Genomic DNA, 21,620 nt, shown 5'->3' with positions numbered 1-21,620 from the left:
ACAACTTTTCCCTCCCTCCCTCCAAGCCCCCCTCTGGTTATTATTTCCCAGGTGTTCGACCAAGCAGAAAGCACGGTGGCAGTTTGACACTCACCTTTGTAGCAACCCCTTGGGGGAAATAATATCCAGAACAGAAAATCAAAACAAGGTTGAAGGGAACAGGGCTGGGATGTCAGTTTTTAACATTCTCCCTCGCATGATTCGGAGGGAACGTTGATTAGTTTTTGGTGTTCTCAGCATTTCAAGGTTTGATAAAAGTGAAAAATGGACCTGAATTGGCTACAAACTACCTTTAAGGAACTGCAGAGTAGAAGTTTGGGAGGAATTGCCCTAATTTTGTGGACGTTGGTGTAATGAACCAAGCGATTGCTAGTTAAGAAGCCATTTTCGGTATAGTTTAGAAATTAGCAATCCCCAGACTAAGGCATTACTCCAACACGAATATTCTAAACCCTCCTAACCAGAGGGTGAGAATGTTACAAATTTTTCGCCCCTAAAGTACAAGAAAAAAAATGGTACTATTGACCGGAAGACATACAACCAGTCAGTGAAGCAGTGGAAGTGATGTGTTGGTGCCTGGAGGCTGTTGGGGTCTGGAGGGGTGTCAACAGGCTCAAACTCAACCCTGACAAGACAGAGTGGTTGTGGGTTTTGCCTCCCAAGGACAATTCCATCTGTCCATCCATAACCCTGGGGGGGGGAATTACTGACCCTCTCATAGAGGGTCCGCAACTTGGGCATCCTCCTCGATCCACAGCTGACATTAGAGAACCATCTTCCAGCTGTGGCGAGGGGGGCGTTTGCCCAGGTTCGCCTAGTGCACTAGTTGTGGCCCTATCTGGACCGGGATTCACTGCTCACAGTCACTCAGGCCCTCATCACCTCGAGGTTCGACTACTGCAACGCTCTCTACATGGGGCTACCTTTGAACAGTGTTTGGAAACTTCAGATCGTGCAGAACGCGGCCGCGAGAGCCATCGTGGGGCTTCCCAGATTCACCCACGTATCTACAACACTCCGTGGCCTGCATTGGCTGCCGATCAGTTTCTGGTCACAATTCAAAGTGTTGGTCATGACCTTTAAAACCCTACATGGCATTGGACCAGAATACCTCCGGAACCGCCTGCTACCGCACGAATCCCAGAGGCTGATAAGGTCCCACAGAGTTGGCCTTCTCTGGGTCCCGTCGATTAAACAATGTTGGTTGGCGGGGCCCAGGCGAAGACTCTTCTCTGTGGCAGCCCCTGCCCTCTGGAATCAACTCCCCCCAGAGATCAGAACGGCCCCCACCCTCCTTGCCTTTCGTAAGCTATTGAAGACCCACCTATGTCATCAGGCATGGGGGAATTAAAATACCCCTGGGCTTACATTGTTTATGTATGGTATGATTGTGTTGCGTGGTTCTAATAATGGGTTTTTAGATGTCTTTTAATATATTGGATTTGTCACATTGTTGTTTTTGTTGGGAGCCGCTCCGAGTCTCCGGAGAGGGGTGGTATACAAATGTAATAAATAATAATAATGCAAGAGACCCACTCAGCTGAGCGAGCACCAAGGACCCCTCATTTCAACCCTGAGCTATAAATATTCTCTTTGCCATTGCTCCCCTCCGCCATGCCTTAATTTAACCTGCACCTTTGGCCGTCTTCCTTATGAGCACTGACCAGGTTGGACACTGCTTAGCTTTTTAAAGATTTGCCCAGGTCAGCTGGATTGCTTGTTGTCTGAGAGTTCAGTATTTTTAGCAGGCAAACTATTTTTCTGTGCTGCAGAAACCCATTTTATATCCCTCAATGCCCATTGGATTCTTATTGCTGCAACGGCCTGGCCCCAAATTTTCCTTCCGTCCTTAAATATAAGCGCTCCCTCTTTTTCAAATAATACATTTCTCTGGCTGGCAATTGGATTTTCCTTAGAGCAATCAGAGGAACGGTGGGGTTTTCTAAATGAGACGTAGGCTCCCTTTGTATACGATGATTGCTTGTGGGTTTGGTAACTGCAGCTGAGTGAATAAACTGCAATTTCCCAGGTTTACTCATCGCATTAAGCCCAGAATTGTGCTCCCTCAATTAAAATAACTGGCTTCACACCACATGGTCAGCCATAACCAAGCAACGTTACAGCTTAGTGTAATGGAGAAACACAACCAACAATCGATGGGGTTGCCCTTGCTCACAATCTGGTGTGTGTGTGGAGGAAGAGAAACAAAGAGAAAAGATGGAACTTTTGACCTGTAAATGGAATTTCACGTCTCCTGAAAAACTGAAAGATGTACCAGTGAAAGAACCCACCAGTATTTCACAAGAATAAAATAAACTTAGAAACAACAGCAAAAAAAATATGCATGGACAATAAAATAGCACTAGAGAATACAAGGACCTTTTATGAGGGTTAGGATTTCAAGGACAAATGAACATAACACTGTATTATATCAATAATTATATCAATATATCTATATCTATATATCTATTATCTATATATCTATTATCTATTATCTATTATTATCTATTATCTGTATCTATCTATTATCTATATCTATATATATGTATATATTATCTATATCTATATCTATATATCTGTATCTATATCTATTATCTATATATCTATCTATTATCTATTATCTATCTCTATCTCTATCTATCTATCTATCTATCTATCTATCTATCTCTATCTCTATCTTTATCTATTATCATCTATATCTATATCTAATCTATATCTATCTATCTCTATCTCTATCTCTATAGCTATATAAGGCAATTTACAGTAGAATCGTTAAAAGGGTTGTTATGTACATTTGCAAATGTATTGCTTTGTATGGTCTATATGTTTGTCCTTATTTTAAGGTTTTTAATTTTTATATTTAATTAAAATATTTTTTAAAAGAAAAAGAAAAAACACATCTAAAGGAAAATTAAGGAAAAGTTCAAAGTATGACAAAACTTTACAGAAAAATTAAAGACGTGACTTCGGATCTTTTTTTAAAAAAATTAATTTTATTTAAATACACATATACATACAACATACAACACAAACCAAAGACATTTAAAAAGAAAATTGGACAAATGTGAAGCAAGTCTGTATGACGGTTCTAACTATATACACATTCTATTATATATCTCTTTTGAATATTTGCTAAACACTTTTGGAAAAAAAAAGTAGAGTAATCATAATTTATACAAGTAATCTGGAATCTTTATTTTTCCATTCTACAATTTTTCACCAGGCAATTGCTCTTTTATTAATTACATGTACATTGATCAGTTTAACATTTTTTCTAACCAGCAATTAAACAGATCCCAACCTTTATAAAATTCGGACTCTTCCTTGTTTTTTATTTCTAGTGACTTTTTTCTCCACAGATGGTTGCAAACAAGTTTTTGCATTTCTACGATGACCTCTGTCTCATATTCAGCCCCTTTTAATCACTCAATCTAGAAATTGTCATTTCTTTTTCTGTTTTCCCCTGCTGTCAGCCAAAAGCCCATGAAAGCTTCTTCCTTGTCCATTATGTGGCAGCCTCTATTTACTGGGTGAAGGCGACTCTGCAAGCAGCCAGAGAGATGCTGGCCTTGAACTAGACCTTGGTCCTTTCTGTTGTCCCCTGGAAGCCCCCCCCCTCTCTCTGTGCTTTGGAGATGGAAGAAGACAAGGTCACCCCACGAGTGTCCGTCTACGCTGGGTGTGATGTGCCTCCCCCAACCCCTTTCTGAGCCAGAGGGAAATAAATCATTGGGAGTACATTGGTAACACTTGGGAAAGAAGGAAGGAAGGAAGGAAGGAAGGAAAGAAGGAAGGAGGGAAGGAGGGAGGGAAGGAAAGAAAGAAAGAAAGAAGGAAGGAAGGAAGGAGGGAAGGAAGGAAAGAAAGAAAGAAAGAAGGAAGGAAGGAAGGAGGGAAGGAAGGAAGGAAGGAAAGAAGGAAGGAGGGAAGGAAGGAAAGAAGGAAGGAAAGAAGGAAGGAGGGAAGGAAGGAAAGGAAAGGAAGAAGGAAGAAAGGAAGGAAGGAAGGAAGGAAGGAAGATGAGAGAAAGTTGGAAGAAGGAAATTGTTGTGCTTTTAAGAGTCTTGCTGTTTTTACTACACACAAAATCGATCTTTTCCAGTTCATTGTCCATAAAGACAATCCTGGTTTCATCACAATATTTATCTTTAAAATCCTTTAGTCCCTTGTATGAATTTGTCTCCAAAAAATTTCAGCTTCCTTACAAGTCCACCATGTATGATAAAATGTTCCATTAAGTTTTTTCGCATTTCCAGGGCTGGTTTGAAATACCTTTGAACATTTTGACAATTTATCTATCAACAGTACATTTGCATCAATCGATGGCTGACTGAACTATATTTGATTGACGTGTGCATTGATGTGCATTGATGTGCATGCATAGTTTTATATTCTTGAAGAAATCAATAAAGCAATTATTTTACATGAATGAAACTACGGCACCAATACAACATGCACTGGTCTATAAAGAGATGCTAGCACTGTTTTAACCTGTTTCATTGTGTGAATCTGGATCTTTTTAACAAAACGAAGTGAGATTGATGTTGGCTGAGCTTGGAAACTTTTATTCATTTCATGTATTCAAATTATGTCTACAATTGATGTCTACAAATTACATATTCAAATTATGCATGTACTATATTTATTATTTATTTATTAGATTTGTATGCCGCCCTTCTCTATATAGATTTATTTATTTGTCAATCTTGTATTAGATAATACATATCTAATATGAGATTGACAAATAGAAACATAGAAGATTGACGGCAGAAAAAGACCTCTTGGTCCATCTAGTCATAATACATAAATCTAGTCAAATACATAAATAAATAAAATACAATAAATAAGCAGGGTCAGCCCTGATTGACAGTTGGAGGGGAATTAGCAAGACAAGAGAATTAAAACAAAAATGCCATTTTTCTTTTACTCTTTTATAAGCTTCCTTTTTCTTCTTTCTCATATCTGCAGTTTTAACATCTGTATAAATCGTCTTTTCAATAAAAAAATTACTCATTAAAAAATTCAAAAAGAAAACATCCAAGGGGGAAAAAAAGCAACAGAAAACAACTTCCACCGTGATGAAAACTGTTTGGATATTCCAGGTCCATGGACTCTGGCAGCGGAGATGAATTCGAGAGTTTTTCTTTGAGCATTATTTTGTGAAATGGAACATGTCTTATCTTGCTTTCAAAACACACTGACATTTAAAGAAGCCGAGATTAAGATTGTGAAGGCATAATTGCCAGGGAAAATGGACCTCTCTGCTTGTTTGTGGGCACTTCGTGACATCATCAAAATTTCCCGTGGAAGTAAAACGGAATAAAACAGACATCGGGCCCACACGTCCACAGCCAATTATTGAAACCGTCTTTGCCGACCTGTCAAAACAATCCCTGCAAAAAGGGGAAAAAAACCTGCCACAAAAGGAATTAGAGTTGTTTGCTGCATCTGAATGCCGGATAATAGATGCACATTTCTGCAATCAAATGAAACCATTTCTTTCTTTCTTTCTTTCTTTCTTTCTTTCTTTCTTTCTTTCTTTCTTTCTTTCTTTCTTTCTTTCTTTCTTTCTTTCCTTCCTTCCTTCCTTCTTCCTTCCTTCCTTCCTTTCCTTCTTCCTTCCTTCCTCCTTCCTTCCTTCTTTCTTACTTCCTTTCCTTCTTTCCTTCCTTCGTTCTTCCTTCCTTCTTTCTTTCTTTCCTATTATCAACTAGGCACAAGAACAGTTTTTCCCCGAATGCCATCACTCTGCTAAACAAATAATCCCCTCAATACTGTCAAGCTATTTACCAATTCTGCACTATTATTACTACTAGTTTTTTCTCATCCTTCCTATCACCCATTTCCTCCCACTTATGACTGTATGACTGTAACTTGTTGCTTGTATTCTTAAGATTTTTATTAATATTGTTTCTTCATTGCTTATTTGACTCCTATTGCAATCATTAAGTAGTCTGGAGGACAGAAGGGAAAGGGGGGACATGATAGAAAGATTTAAATATGTGAAAGGGTTCAATAAGGTCCAGGAGGGAAGTGTTTTCAATAGGAAAGTGAACACAAGAACAAGGGAATGCAATCTGAGGTCAGTTGGGGGAAAGATCAAAAGCAACGTGAGGAAATATTATTTGACTGAAAGAGTAGTAGATTCTTGGAACAAACTTCCAGCAGACGTGGCCAATAAAGAATTCTATTCTAGTCTATTCTATTCTACTCTACTCTACTCTATTCATAGTCTTTTTATGAAGAGTGATGGGAGAGAGAGAGAGATTCTGGAAACAGAAACCAGTGACATCCGCTTTACATTGGATTATTATTTTTGGCTGGGAAGTGTCACAATGAGACGTAGTATATCAGCCTTCTCCTAGGAGACAATATTGATTGCCTGGAAACAAATAGCCACGTCTCGGGCAATTAAAACGATCCGTTGGAGGCTGGTGGTTAACAAGGCTGCCAGAAGTAGGAATGCCCAGTGCCGCCTCCTCCTCCTCCTCCTCCTCCTCCTCTTCATCCTCCTCACCCTCGTCTTTGTCCTCTTCCTCCTCCTCGTTCTTATTCTCCTCTTCTTCCTCCTCCTTCTCCTCCTCTTCCTCCTCCTCCTCTTCTTTCTTCTCTTCCTTCTCCTCCTCTTCCTCCTCTTTCTTCTCTTCCTCCTCCTCCTCTTCCTCTCCTCTTCCTCCTCCTCTTCCTCCTCCTCTTCCTCGTCTTCCTCCTCCTTCTTCTCCTCCTCCTCCTCCTCCTCGTCTTCCTCCTCCTTCTCATCTTCCTAATCCTCCTCCTCTTGGTGGTAAAACAGGCAACCTGCTTCTGCAGAAGAGGTATATACAGTAATTCCTAATTATATTGGAATGGAAATATCAAACCTTCCCTCAAAATTAAATGAATATGGGTAATGACTTTTTCATGAGACACAATTTATTTTTTATTAAAACGATTTAATATTGCAACGCACATACATAAAATATATCTGCGCAAACACATGCACACACATCATTACTAAATCAGTGCACACCAGTGATAAATTAATATTAATGTGTAATATTAATAGGAATTAATATTAATTCATATTGCAAAAATGAGATTCAATTGCCTTTCCATGTACTGTAGCAGTCTGAAAAAAATTACCTTTTGTTAAATAAGCCATAATCCAAGATTTATTGAATATTTTGATAATATTTTGATAAAGATGTTAAGACTATTTCTGGCTTTTTACTATACCCAGATTTACCTCTATGGTACTCACTGTCTGCCTACAGATTTGCTTCTCTGGCTGTTTAAATGGCATTTATGAATCAAAGTTGTTGAAACAAAGGTTTTCAAAACATTTTATTTCATGCAACAGAGGCAGAAACAAATATAATTATAGTCACTTCCTATTTTTAGAAAAATAGTCACTTCTTAAGCACGTCGTTTAGAGTATTTTATTCTCATTCTTCATTATTACAATATTACTCTAATGAAATATCTTCTTCCAAAGTTACTAAAGGCTTCTTTCAATTTCTTTCCTCTTCCAGTGCAAAATCAGGCAGCGTAAAACTCAAGTGGGAACAATTCATTTTTCTGCCTGACTCTTTATTAAGACTGATCAGACCCTTAAATTATTTGAAGTCAAAACTCATTACCTTTCTTCTAAGATACAGAACGTTTATATTTCCCTTTCAAAACCCTTTTCTCCCTATCTGAGTCACTCTAGGTGTCTCTATCATGGTGCAAATGCATTCTATTGTATTTACTTGTGCTTTTTTAATTAAAACTGGATACAAGACATATCAATGGATTCCAGTAATGCAATGCTGGGCAACGGAGTACAATGTCATATTTATTATAGCCCCAAAGATCCTAATTTTGCCATACATACCACCTTGAGTACCAGGGCTGCAGTTAAAGAAATATCGCCTGGTGCGCCAGTTGCGGCCCTATTTGGACCGGGAGTCATTGCTCACAGTCACTCATGCCCTCATCACCTCGAGGCTCGACTACTGTAACGCTCTCTACATGGGGCTACCTTTGAAAAGTGTTCGGAAACTTCAGATCGTGCAGAATGCAGCTGCAAGAGCAATTATGGGCTTCTCCAAGTATGCCCATATCACTCCAACACTCCGCAGTCTGCATTGGCTGCCGATCAGTTTCCGGTCACAATTCAAAGTGTTGGTTATGACCTATAAAGCCCTTCATGGCACCGGACCAGAATATCTTCGGGACCGCCTCCTGCCGCACGAATCCCAGCGACCGGTTAGGTCCCACAGAGTTGGCCTTCTCCGGGTCCCGTCGACTAAACAATGTCGTCTGGCAGGACCCAGGGGAAGAGCCTTCTCTGTGGGGGCCCCGACCCTCTGGAACCAGCTCCCCCCTGAGATTAGGATTGCCCCCACCCTCCCTGCCTTTCGTAAACTCCTTAAGACCCACCTTTGCCGTCAGGCATGGGGGAACTAAAACACCTCCCCCTTGCCCATGTTGTTTTGTTGATTGATTGACTGTGTGCCTGTTTTTTATATATACTGCTTTTTATGAGATTATTAATTTCAATTGGAACTGGATGGGTGGGCATTGGATTTGGTATTGTGTACTGTACTGTTTTTTATTATTGTTGTGAGCCGCCCCGAGTTTGCGGAGAGGGGCGGCATATAAATCCAATAAACCTAACCTAAACCATATCCAGATGGATTGGAATTGGATGAGTTGGAAGGTTGCTGTGAAAATATTGACTGACCTCTCGCATCCTGGACACAAACTGTTTCAACTCCTACCCTCAAAACGTTGCTACGGAGCACTGCACACCAAGACACCAATGTGTGTTCTGAGTCTGCAAAACAACCAAGTAGCCTGCAAGCTCCAACTACTCAGGATATCACCCCTAATCCACAACCATTAACTAATCAGCATACCTCAGCTACATCAACGACCCCAGGTGTTACCCCACTGACTTACCAGGAAGTTTCTACACAGCAGGCAATTGCTGAGCCATCAAACCACACCCAGCCACCAGTATTTATAGAAGGAAGGCAGCTCAGGTCTCGCTGTGTTCGCCCTAGAACAAGGACAGAAGCACCAGCCTGAAGATGACGAGTGAGACCTCATCAAAATATTGCCAGAAATTTCGAAAACCTACACAGGAATATATACGTCATATTTTTTTTTGCTGAATTTGAAAATTAAGGGAGACTAGGATAGATCTATTTCGACCTTATTTTGGCCTCATCAGCTAGCCATACCCACTGGGACTTGAACCTGCAACCTTTGCCTTGTAAGGAAGAGAATTATCCTCTAGGCTACAGTATCCAATCCCTTCAGCTCTGCACCAGGGAAGGGTTACATATTTTTGTGTCGAATCACAATATCTATCTATCTGTCTGTCTGTCTGTCTGTCTGTCTGTCTGTCTGTCCGTCCGTCCGTCCGTCCGTCCGTCCGTCCGTCTGTCTGTCTCCTGTCTCTCTCTCTCTCTCTCTCTCTCTATTTGTCAATCAAGTATAGGATAGCAGTTTATATAAACATAAGATAGAAAATAATGATAAAAGAAGACAACCGTGTCTTCTCTTCCCCTTCCGAAGGTCTTTGGGGCAGGGAGCTTTCCCCTTGGTTCACCTTTGACAACATGATGGATGGTACACTAGGAAGGATAAGAACCACAGCAACAAAGCAGATGGAAGAGGGAGCCACGCCATGTCCTCATGAGGTTTCCATGCGCAGAAGCATGCTCTAATGTGCTTCTTAGCAAAAAAACCACCCCATTTTGTTATGGACAAAAACAGAAGGATAGGAATGTAAAAAAGGCAGAACTGAGGGAGCTTTGCTGTAGATCCCAATTTGTTTTTTTAAAATATGACTCTTTTACACTTGAAGTACTGTGGCAGGGATACGGATGAGGCTGAAAGGTACAGAATTATGAGGGTCGCCCAGAAAGTAATGCACCACATTTTTTTTCCTTCCACAATTATTTATTGAACACAATCAAACTTGCACACAAGAAAGAATGATGTGTCTTCTACACTCCCTATTTCCCCACGTCATCTCCATCCCATTCTATGGCCTTCCTCCAGCGAGACACAAGGGCGTGGATGCCCTGTCAGTACCCCTCCTTGTTCTGCTCACGAGGCCATTTCTGCACTGTAATGGCCTCACACCCTCTGTGCCCAGTGACTAACCATCCTTCTGTCGACTGCAGATTCTCCATCAACTGCACACAAACGTTTGTGAATGTTCCCAACAGTTTTGTTTCTCCACAGTGAGAAATTCAATGAGGACACGCTGCTTGTAACGTACGTCTCTTACAGATGCCATTTCGAAACGCGGCTGCAGCTACACAAACTGTCTGAAGAAACACAAAATTTACACACGCACTCCTGACAATTCAAATAATGAATATCAAAAGTTTCACATTCGTACCATTACTGTAGGCTGAGAAAAAAAAAGTGGTGCATTACTTTCTGGGCGACCTTTGTACTTAAAACATGTCCGAGATTGAGGGGAAACGTCCTCCAATAATAAAAACTCTCTTTGATCTTTTAAAACACATTTAGAGGCAGGAACAATCAGTTTCTGGCTGATTGAAATCTGTTTAACAAGAGGTTATTTCTTCTCTTTCCCACCCTCCTAAGTAATTAAAAGTGAATTGCATTAGAGAGGCCTCCCCTGGTTGTCTGAAGAATATTTCCCCTCTCTTAAAACTTAAAAGGTGAAATGGCAGAAGTCTGAAGGGAAACATCTCCCTTGCTATCGCTTTTAAATTCTGAGGTCCCCTGGTCCAAACGAAACCTCTCCATCTCATTGGTACTTGTTGAGTGATGATTCAAACTGGATGCAAATCCTGTGGAGCAAGACCTCATCGAGGAATATTTGGGTTAGCAGAGTAAGTCCCAGTTGGGTATCATTCTTGAACGGAGCCTGACGGATTTGTAAGCAGATGGTCTCAGATATGAACACTCTTGTTTGTATCCTTAGACTGTCCACTGTTGACCTCACTCAATTCCCAAGAGGGCGAATTCTTTTGAAGAGAATATGTCAAGATTGCTTTGTAGTCCGGCTCCTTTGATCACGGACAGAATGAACTGGCTCCATCTGGGTATCCTTGGCCAGTGTGTTTACCAGAGGAATCAGAAAGTGAGAGTGAGGGAGAGTTAGGGCCTGGGGAACCTCGGGAGACTGTAGAACCCCCAGCTTCCTCAGAATCTGTGGAAGACTGTGTTCAGTTCTGGAGACCTCGCCTACAAAAAGAGATGGATCAAATTGAACGGGTCCAAAGACAGGCTACAAAAATGGTGGAAGGTCTTAAGCATAAAACTATCAATTGAATATCAGGAAAGACTTCATGAATTCCATCTGTAGAGTCTGGAGGACAGAAGGGAAACTGGGGACATGATCGAAACATTTAAATATGTTAAAGGGTTAAATAAGGTCCAGGAGGGAACTGTTTTTCATAGGAAAGTGAACACAAGAACAAGGGGACACAATCTGAGGTGAGTTGGGGGAAAGATCAGAAGCAACGGGAGAAAATATTATTTGACTGAAAGAGTAGTAGATGCTTGGAACAAACTTCCAGCAGATGTGATTGGTCAATCCACAGGAACTGAATGTAAACATGCCTGGGATAAACATAGATCCATCCTAAGATAAAATACAGGAAAGCGTATAAGGGCAGACTAGGTGGACCATGAGGTCTTTTTCTGCTGTCAATCTTCTATATTTTATGTTTCTATCTATCATTACCAGAGGTGGAGGAAGACCCCTCGTAACAGCCATGAGAAGAGAAATCCTGTAAGATAACTGCAAATTTAGCTTTCGATAAATCGTTCACTCTTTTGATGGACCCATCTAGAGCACCAACCTTTACAACTTGTGGACTTTGATTCCCAGAATTCTTCAGGAATGTCAGAAATTCTGGGAGTTGAAGTCCACCAGTCTTAAAGTTGGACAGTCCTGATCTAGAGAGAGAGAAAAAAAAAATCCTGCACACAAAACCCACCTTGCCCTTATATTCCTGAATCGAGGATTGACACGTTCCATCACATGTTGTGTTGCCTGAAGATTTTTTTTAAAAAAATGCCAATCAGGATTAATTCTGCCAATTGGAACAAAACCAGACTGTTACATCTTCTCTTCTACACTCTGTAAGAAATACAGAAATTAATCCTCCACCATCTGGCCCGCGACAATAAATAGAAAGCGAGGAGCCTAATGAAGTTGGATTAGGAAGCCATGTTTATTTATATATACACTTTTATGAAAATAGGCTCCACGTGGTTCTGTTCTCACACAATCTTCTCCCAACGTTGAAAAATAGCCCATTAATGGGCAACACAGGTATCCTCCTGTCACAGCTGATGGATGGGAATGGGAAATTGGAATGCGAGCGGCATGGGTTGAAGTTTGCAAATTTATCTTCATTATTGCACACACGGAAAGTGCCCCAAAGTGTGGGTTCTGTCATCATCTTTGGAATCCGGTTACTAACTTTGCAGGCAAGACCTTACACAGCACACAGTACACACACACACCCTCCTGTGTCTAGAAGCTTGCTGTGGTCCAATATTTGTGAAAACCTGGCATATTTTCTAGCGGCAGTTTCTTCACGAATGAAAGAACTTATTTGTTTATTTATTTTAAAAAAAGGATGACCAAGGGAATCACCATTCGTATTTATGTATTTATTTATTTATTTAATTCTGCCAAGTACATATTGGTGATCTACAAAGATATAACAATGTTTATATACATGATATTGGTACTAATAATAGAGAAACATGAGGACAGGGGACGGAAGGCACACTGGTGCACTTATGCACACCCCTTACTGACCTCTTAGGAATTGGGAGAGGTCAACAGTGGAGAGTCTAAAAGGGTCAGGTTTGGGGGGTTATGGGTTGATACTATGGAGTGAGGTAGTGAGTTCCATGCATCAACTAGTCAGTTACTAAAGTTGTATTTCCTGCAGTCTCAAGTTTGGAGCGGTTGACCCTGAGTTTGTATCTGTTCTGTGCTCATGTAGTAATCACTGTTGGGAAAAACCCACCATCCACTTTCTTCAACTTTTGGTCTCTTAATTGCAGCAGAGCGCAAAATTATCATGCACGGAACATTGTCGGCCAGACAATGTCACCTGCCAGGACCTAGGGGAAGTGTCTTCTCTGTGGTGGCCCCGGCCCTTTGGAATGAACTCCCTCTGGAGATATGTACCAGATAGAAGATAGATAGATAGATAGATAGATAGGTAGGTAGATAGATAGATAGGTAGATAGGTAGGTATATGATAAATAGAGATAGATAGATAGATAGATGATAGGTAGATAGATAGATAGGTAGGTAGGTAGGTAGATAGATAGATAGATAGATAGATAGATAGATAGATAGATAGATAGATAGATAGATAAATAGATGATAGGTAGATGTTGTGGTTCAGCCTGGGACCCCTCCGGGAATGGCTGATTTGCTGTCGGTGTCCAGCTCAGAGGCTGAGGACCAGGAGGGGCAGACTGACGACGAAGCTGAATTCCAGGCTGAAGATGAAGGACAGCCAGAGTTCCACCAGGGGGAGCTCTCCCCAGCAAGCAGCCTGGATTCCCTGGGGGAAGATGCTAGTGACTTCATAGATATGCGACAGAGGAGAGCTAACGAGAGAAGAACGCAATTGGCTAGATATTTCCAGCATTAGAGGTCACAGCTGGGTTTGGGTGTGGTGCTCTTGGGAAAGGATAAAAGGCGGCCCCACCCTTCCTGGCTTGTGGAGTTTTATCTTGGAGATTCGTGAGACCTGTCTGTGAACTTTGGTGGCTACAATCCTGGTTTGTGCCTTGGACTCTTGAAACCTTGGGGGGGGGTGCCAGCAAGAAGCTTTTGGAATTGACTGGACATCAGGACCCTGTTGTAAAGTATTGTAACCTGTCTGCTGTGAAGACAGGTTTTCCTTTGTGCTTATTTTTTCCTGCTATAAATTACTTTTGGATTTTACCAGAGTGTCTGGCTGTTTTTTCAGTGGGTGTGGAGGTCTGGGAAAACCCAGACAGAACAGGTAGATAGATAATAATAGGTGCACAGGTATATACAGTATATAATAAATGGATGAGAGAGAAAGGGAGGATATGGATGGATGCATGGGGGGTAAGTAGAAGATAGATAGATAGATAGATAGATAGATAGATAGATAGATAGATAGATAGATAGATAGATAGAAAGATAGATAGATAGATAGCTTAGAATAGATGGATCTGCTTTTCCTAACAACAGGTGTCCCACCAAGGAAGGGAATGGAAACCGAACCTGCCTGGCATGAGCTGACCAAGGGCAGCTCTACTCCCCCAGCCTCACTGCAGAGCCCAATAAAGCGGAACCAAGGGCTGAGCAGAATTTGTGCTGATGTCGCTCTCTGTCAACTCAAGGTTGAGAGGAGGAAGGCATGTGGATGTAGCTTTGAGAAAGAGCCAAATTAAGCTCAAGAGAACCAAGAATAGCAATGGTTAGGCTCTTGCCAACAAGAGTATCAGAAATCTGGCCAAGTCCTGGATTCATGAAAAAAATAATAATCTTGATTTAGTAGTCGAAAACTTGATCGAAGCTAGATGTTGAATTTTGACTTGGTTCTACATACCAAGTTCTGGAGAAGTTCCCCAAATTTAGCAAAGAAAGAAACATATTTGCAGGATTGTGTTCTGTTCCTGGGTTTGATTTCATAGACTGTTTGAACTGCTAAGCCATTTCCTATGATGGTGGTGATTTTTTTAAATGAGGTTGTTACTGAATTATGGCTAAATTCCTTTCTAAATCAATTCAGAAACGAAAGGATTGCTTTGAGGCGGGGAAAAAGGAAGGAAAACTTTTTTCAGAGAAGTTAGTGGAAAACCCATCCTTTGTCGATCCCTTTGCTAAGTGAAAGTTGAAGCAAACAAGGATGAAAAAGAAGAAGACGTCTATGAAATCTAAAAGGACGAGTAATTTATTTTGTGAGGTTTTTTCATAAAAAACACTGCTTAAAAGCTGCTTCTTCTCTGATCTTCCAGCAGCTGAGCAACACAGTAAATATTTCCAATTATGTCACATTTTAAATGTACAAAGCCTCGTCCCCCTGTTAAAGGGCTCCAGATGGAGATATCTCTAGATGCTTCCTTTTAGAGAGACGCCAAACGTAGAAGCTAATTTGCCATCAACTACCAGAAATAGAACATCAAAAGTGTGTCATCAAGACAAAAGCATGTTTTAGTTTTCTTATGCTGAAAGAAACGGTGTGTGTTGCTTATCAAACACTCCCAAATATCATCCATAAACATGGCATCCAAAAAAGATGCTGAATTTAGGATACGAAATTGTTGACTCTTGTTCTAACGAGGCAGCAGGCAATAAACATTGGGCATGGAAGTGCATAAAAAAAATCTGTTGGAAATTCATGTTATGCAAATTCATTACAGGAATTCTCTACACCAATGGGCATCACTAAATTTGAGTGTGGCATGATTGTGTAGTATTGATTGCTTTTAGTAATAATGGGTTTTAACTTGTTCTTTTTAATATTAGATTTGTATTATATTGTATTGTTATTGCTGCTGTGAGCTGCCGTGAGTCAGAGAGGGGCGCGGCATATAAATCTAATAAATTATTATTATTATTATTATTATTATTATTATTATTATTATTATTATTAGTTGTAGTAGTAGTATTAGTATTAAATCTCTAAGGGCAGGTCAACCTATTCTCCAAAGCACCTGAGGGTAGGACAAGAAGCAATGGGTGGAAACTAAACAAGGAGAGAAGCAACTCGTGGAACAGAAGTTGCCTCCAGAAGTTGTGAATGCTCCAACATTGGAAGTTTTTAAGAAGATGTTGGGCAACTATTTGTCTGAAGTAGTGTAGGGTTTCCTGCCTAAGCAGGGGCTTGGACTAGAAGACCTCCAAGGTCCCTTCCAACTCTATTTTTATTTAATTTATTTTTTTGTTTTTTCAAGTATGTATTGGTGGTGTACAAAGATATAATAATGATTCTAGTAAAAAAAGAGAGAAACATTAGGACAGGGGACGGAGAGCATTCTGGTGCACTTATGCATGCTCCTTACTGACCTCTTAGGAATCGGGAGAGGTCAATGGTGGAGAGTCTAAGGGTAAAGTTTTGGGGGTTAGGTGATGATACTACAGAGTCAGGTAGTGAGTTCCAGGCATCAACTACTCGGTTACTAAAGTCGTATTTCCTGCAGTCGAGTTTGGAACAGTTTACTTTAAGTTTGTATCTGTTGTGTGCTCATCTGTTGTTGTGGTTGAAGCTCAAGTAGTCATTGATTGGAAGGACGTTGTAGCAGATGATTTTATGGGCTATACTTAGGTCGCGTTTCAGGCAACATAGTTATAAGCTTTTTAAACCTAGGATTGTAAGTCTAGTTGCATAGGGTTGGAAGGCTCTTCTAGTGAAGTACCTCTGCACACTTACTAATGTATTTATGTCGAAAATGCGATCTGGGTTCCAGACTGATGAGCTGTATTCGAGGATTGGTCTGGCTAAGGTTTTGTATGCTCTGGTTAGTAGTGTGAGATTACTGTAGCAGAAACTATGTAGGATTAGGTTAACAACCCTTGAAGCCTTTTTGGCGATGTTGTTGCAGGGGGCTTTGGCACTTAAGTCATTTGATAGGAGTCTTCCGAGGTCTTTTACGGAGTGAGGGGTTGTCTTGTCTGTTCAGCTTGTATTTGGTGTTCTGATTCTTTTTGCCAATGTGTAGGACGAAGCATTTGTTGGTTGAGATTTGGTTGGGAATGAATGAAACAGGACCAAGGTTAAGTTCCCCTTGAGACCCCCAATAACTTCCACACGACATCAAAGGCCGATGGTGTGAGGGACATTAACCAAATGTATTTTTTAGCCCAAATGCACAATTCCAGCTGCCTCTCTCTCTTGGTCTGATCTGCTGTGTTTTCTTTGATCAACTGGCACCGTTTGAGTCCTACCGTGATGTGTCTAAGGGACCTCCAAGACAGATCCTCTCGTTCTCATCTTCCAGCCTTCGGAGCTGGTAAGATGATCGTGGCTTTTATCATCGGCCTAAAAAACGACCTGCTATTGTGCAGAAATTCTCTCCTCCCCATCTGAGCTCTTGGCAGGGCGCCCTGATTAAGCGTATACGTTTTCTGTGATTTGGAAGAACCATTTCTCTCTATGAAAGAGTCTATCAGCCGCTGCTACAGCTTCTTTCTTCCTTTTTTTCCCTTTAAAGAGAGAAGTTAGCCTTAAAGAAAAAAAAAGCTCCTTTCGGTAAAGCTCTTTCAACCTTGAACAGACCTGTGGAGCTGATAAAGCAAACCGAAGCTTCATTAGCATAATACTAAGCCGCCCGCGTTGAATTCTCTCGATTGGAGGCACCGTTTCCGTTTGTCTACCGATAACTCTGAACAGATCACCGCAGAGAATGAAGACGGACTAAATTAAATAATAGCCCCAGTGCTGCAGAAGAGAATACAATCGCTCGCTTCAGAAAGCAAAATGATCCGTGGGAATCAGTCGGGTGGTTGAATTAAAAGGGTGGTTCTTCCCAAGTTGAGCAAAAGCTCCAGTTCAAAGGGATGCAGAATACACCTCCGATATCATTTGGGGCAAGTAATAATTACAGTGCCTTCTCTCCAGCACACGTAAAACCCTGGTCATTTGCTGGATAAAGTTGTGAAACTCACTGGCCATTGTTCGGTCTTGCATGGCAACCAGCCAGTAATTAGCCCCAAATTAAAACTCAAACACAAAGGTTTCAAAATGAACAAGAGTCTGTTTACAAAGATGTTTGTTGAACTGCACAAACGCAAACCAAACAATGTCTTTCAACTGCCAAAATCCAGGTGTGAGGCCAGGTTGATAAGATAAAGTCCCATGCAGTTGCTTCTGGAGCCAAAGTCTACTTACAATATTATTGACCCTATGAATGTCCAGAATCGTATCAAGGTCTGTGGCAAAACCACTCATCCCAGGTTCTTCTCATCTAGAGGCACGAACGTTGGCTTCTTGCAAAGAGCACCCTCCAACTCCTCCCCCTTATATACTCCTGTGGAGTACAGACTATGCACAGCTGTGCTCACTTCCTCTTCCTGAGCTTCCTTAACTGCTCCTGCCTCCCCCGCATCCTTCTCACCCATACATTCAGGATCGGATCCCTTATCTCCTCTTCCTCCTTCTCAAACCCTGGCAAATCCCCAGTTGGGCGTTTTATAGCCTCTGTAGGCTCCTGACACCCAGACTTTCCCCCCTCCTCTGGCTCACTCTCGGACTCCTCCGACAGCCACACAGGCCGACTGTGCCCAGATGGCCCCAGTTCATCAGGTTCAAAGTCCATTGCCAGAGGGCCTGTCTGTGAGCCAACCCCAATAGCCATAAGGGATTTTAGCAAGGCTTCAAGGAAGTTTTGAAGGCGGAGAACTGGCTACAACCGCACTGGAAACAGAATATTTGCTACCTAGCCTGCTTCGGAGGAAAGGAAATTCTCAGCTTATCTGATATTAATATTTCAACCGCCCAAGGTACAGGAAAACTATGAAAATGAAAGGAAATGAAATGTCATGTCAAATCAAACTATTTGACCAGCATAAGGAGGAAATGGAAAAACATACTGTAAAATAAAACAACATATTAAAATCTAAACATAATAACATAACATAAACAGTCTCAAAAAGTTTTAAAAGGCAGACGAAGGAGGGTAGGAGCAATAGATGGACGTTGATTGCAAACTGAATTAATTAGGGCATATTTCGGAAATGACACATCTATCATAATACAGAGTAGAGTAGAGTAGAATAGAATAGAATAGAATTAAATAGAATTAAATAGAATTAAATAGAATTAAATAGAATTAAATAGAACAGAACAGAAAATATGGAATGGAGTAGAATAGAATATTGGCAGAATTGAATAAAATTAGAATAGAGTAGAATAGAATAAAATAGAAGAGAAGAGAAGAGAATATATGGAATGGAGTGGAATGGAATGGAATGGAATCAAATCAAATCAAATCAAATCAAATCAAATCAAACCGGAGTTGAAAGTGAATTTGGAGGTCTTCCAAACCAACCAAATATCTTCTCATCCTTTGTCTCATTTTCTGCTGTGTTAACATACACAATGATTGTGAAGTTCATCAATTTCCTCCAGTTTTCTATAACAATGTGTTCTTGGCTTTGAAACTATGGTTATTTCCCTCAAAACATTTATCCATGTTGGTTTGTTTTGCATCCATTCTCAGGTAGGGCTGCTCTGTTCCACCCCTGCGTTTATCTGCCTAGTAATTTATATTTCAATATATATGTTTTAATAGTTGTTCTCTCCAAAGAGGCTCTTCTCACCGCATTTTTTCCCCCCTGTCAAAATATATTTGGAAAACCTGTTTTTGAGGATAGAACTGAACTGGAATCTTTCCAGGAATGCAGGAGAGAGGAGAGAAGTTTGCACATGAGCCAGGGAGGTTGGAATCAGGTCGGTTCACATCACAACTCACCACCTCGGCTTTCATGAGCATTTCAGTGCCAGGTGGTTTGGATGCAGCTACGGAAGTGCCAAACATTTCCCGGAGGGATTCAAAGAATTCTATAGTGGTTGGGAAAAAGATGGAGTTCAGTAAGGATATTTGGACCGGGACTCACTGCTCACAGTCACTCATGCCCTCATCACCTCAAGGCTCGACTACTGTAATGCTCTCTACATGGGGCGACCTTTGAAGAGTGTTCGGAAACTTCAGATCGTGCAGAATGCAGCTGCGAGAGCAGTCATGGGCTTCCCCAAATATGCCCATGTTACACCAACTCTCCACAGTCTGCATTGGTTACCGATCGGTTTCCGGTCACCATTCAAAGTGTTGGTTATGACCTATAAAGCCCTTCATGGCAATGGACCAGAATATCTCCGGGACTGCCTTCTGCCTCACGAATCCCAGCGACCAGTTAGGTCCCACAGAGTTGGCCTTCTCCGGGTCCTGTCAACTAAACAATGTCATTTGGTGGGACCCAGGGGAAGAGCCTTCTCTGTGGCGGCCCCGACCCTTTGGAACCAACTCCCCCCAGATATCAGAGTTGCCCCCACCCTCCTTGCCTTTCGTAAGCTTCTTAAAACCCACCTCTGTCGTCAGGCATGGGGGAACTGAGATATTCTTTCTCCCTAGGCTTCTACAATTTATGTATGGTATATTTGTATGTATGGTTGGTTTTAAAATAAGGGTTTTTAGCTGCTTTAGTATTGGATTGTCTCATGTTGTTTTTACCACTGTTGTTAGCCGCCCCAAATCTATGGAGAGGGGCGGCATACAAATGCAATTATTATTATTATTATTATTATTATTATTAATAATAATAATAATACTTAAGGACATTAATTAATACTTAAGGATATTATTTAATCTATTACACGAGCACGTCATAGATTCAAACTTAACGTAAACTGCTCCAAACTCAAATGCAGAAAATACGACTTCAGCAACAGAGGGATCAATGCCTGGAATTCACTACCTGACTCTGTGGTTTCTTCCCCAAACCTTAGACTGTCTTCTGTTGACCTCTCCCCTTTTCTAAGAGGTTTGTAAGGGGCGTGCATAAGCGCACAATTGTGTCTACCATCCCTGTCCTACCGTCCTATTGTCTTCTTTGATCATTACTTACTACTTATGCTTATACAAACTACTATCATATACATTTAAATATGTTCAAGGGTTAAATAAGGTTCAGGAGGGAAGTGTTTTTAATAGGAAAGTGAACACAAGAACAAGGGGGCACAATCTGAGGTGAGTTGGGGAGAAAGATGAGAAGCAACGTGAGAAAATATTATTTGACTGAAAGAGGAGTAGATGCTTGGAACAAACTTCCAGCAGACGTGGTTGGTAAATGCACAGTGACTGAATGTAAAGATGCCTGGGATAAACATAGATCCATCCTAAGATAAAATACAGGAAATGGCATAAGGGCAGACGAGATGGGCCAGGAGGCCTTTTTCTGCCATCAATCTTCTATGTTTCTTCTAAGCAATGTGAGAAAATATGATTTGACTGAAAGAGGAGTAGATGCTTGGAACAAACTGTGGTTGGTCAATCCACAGGAACTGAATCCAAACATGCCTGGGATAAACATATATCCATCCTAAGATAAAAATACAGGAAATAGTATAAGGGCAGACTAGAGGGACCATGGTGTCTTTTTCTGCTGTCAATCTTCTAGGTTTCTATGTTTCTAATATCCATCACTTGTTCAACTGTGTAATTTTAAATGTTTAAAATAAAGTATTTTTTTTCAAAAAAGAAGAAGAAGTGGAGCTTAATTGGAGGTTGTCCTCTAAGACCACCACATACATTTTGTGATTTAAAAGAGCTCTTGTGAATGCTTCATGGGATGGTTCGCCTTGCTGCCTATAGACGGAAAGACTGATGCTTTAGTCTCCAAGAGGTGACACGCAAAGGGCCATGACGATGGTCCCATTTATTCAACACAGAAGGAAACATAAATATCTCTTTGATCCCCGGAATTTATTATAAATCACAACATGCTCTTCCCCGGTTTCTTTCATTCAGAGATGAAAAGCTTCTGCGTCCTATTTAGAGCAGATTCCGTTTAAAAAATGGACTGAAAAATCTGATCGTGGTGTTATGGCACGTGGAAAACTCCGCCCGGCCTACAGGTGGGAGGCTCTTTGATG

The 21,620-nt window shown here is 41.0% G+C and overlaps 1 protein-coding gene across 1 annotated transcript in view; it reads left to right on the top strand.

Moving 5' to 3' along the window:
• Nucleotides 1-21,620, top strand: part of ELAPOR2 (endosome-lysosome associated apoptosis and autophagy regulator family member 2) — a 399,643-nt gene that overhangs the window by 135,718 nt on the left and 242,305 nt on the right. The gene's annotated exons all lie outside the window — the stretch shown is intronic.

The sequence above is a fragment of the Erythrolamprus reginae genome, chromosome 6 (assembly GCF_031021105.1).
Source record: "Erythrolamprus reginae isolate rEryReg1 chromosome 6, rEryReg1.hap1, whole genome shotgun sequence".
NCBI lineage: Eukaryota > Metazoa > Chordata > Lepidosauria > Squamata > Dipsadidae > Erythrolamprus > Erythrolamprus reginae.
Note: the sequence above shows the minus strand (reverse complement) of the source record. Positions and strands in the feature narration are given on the sequence as shown.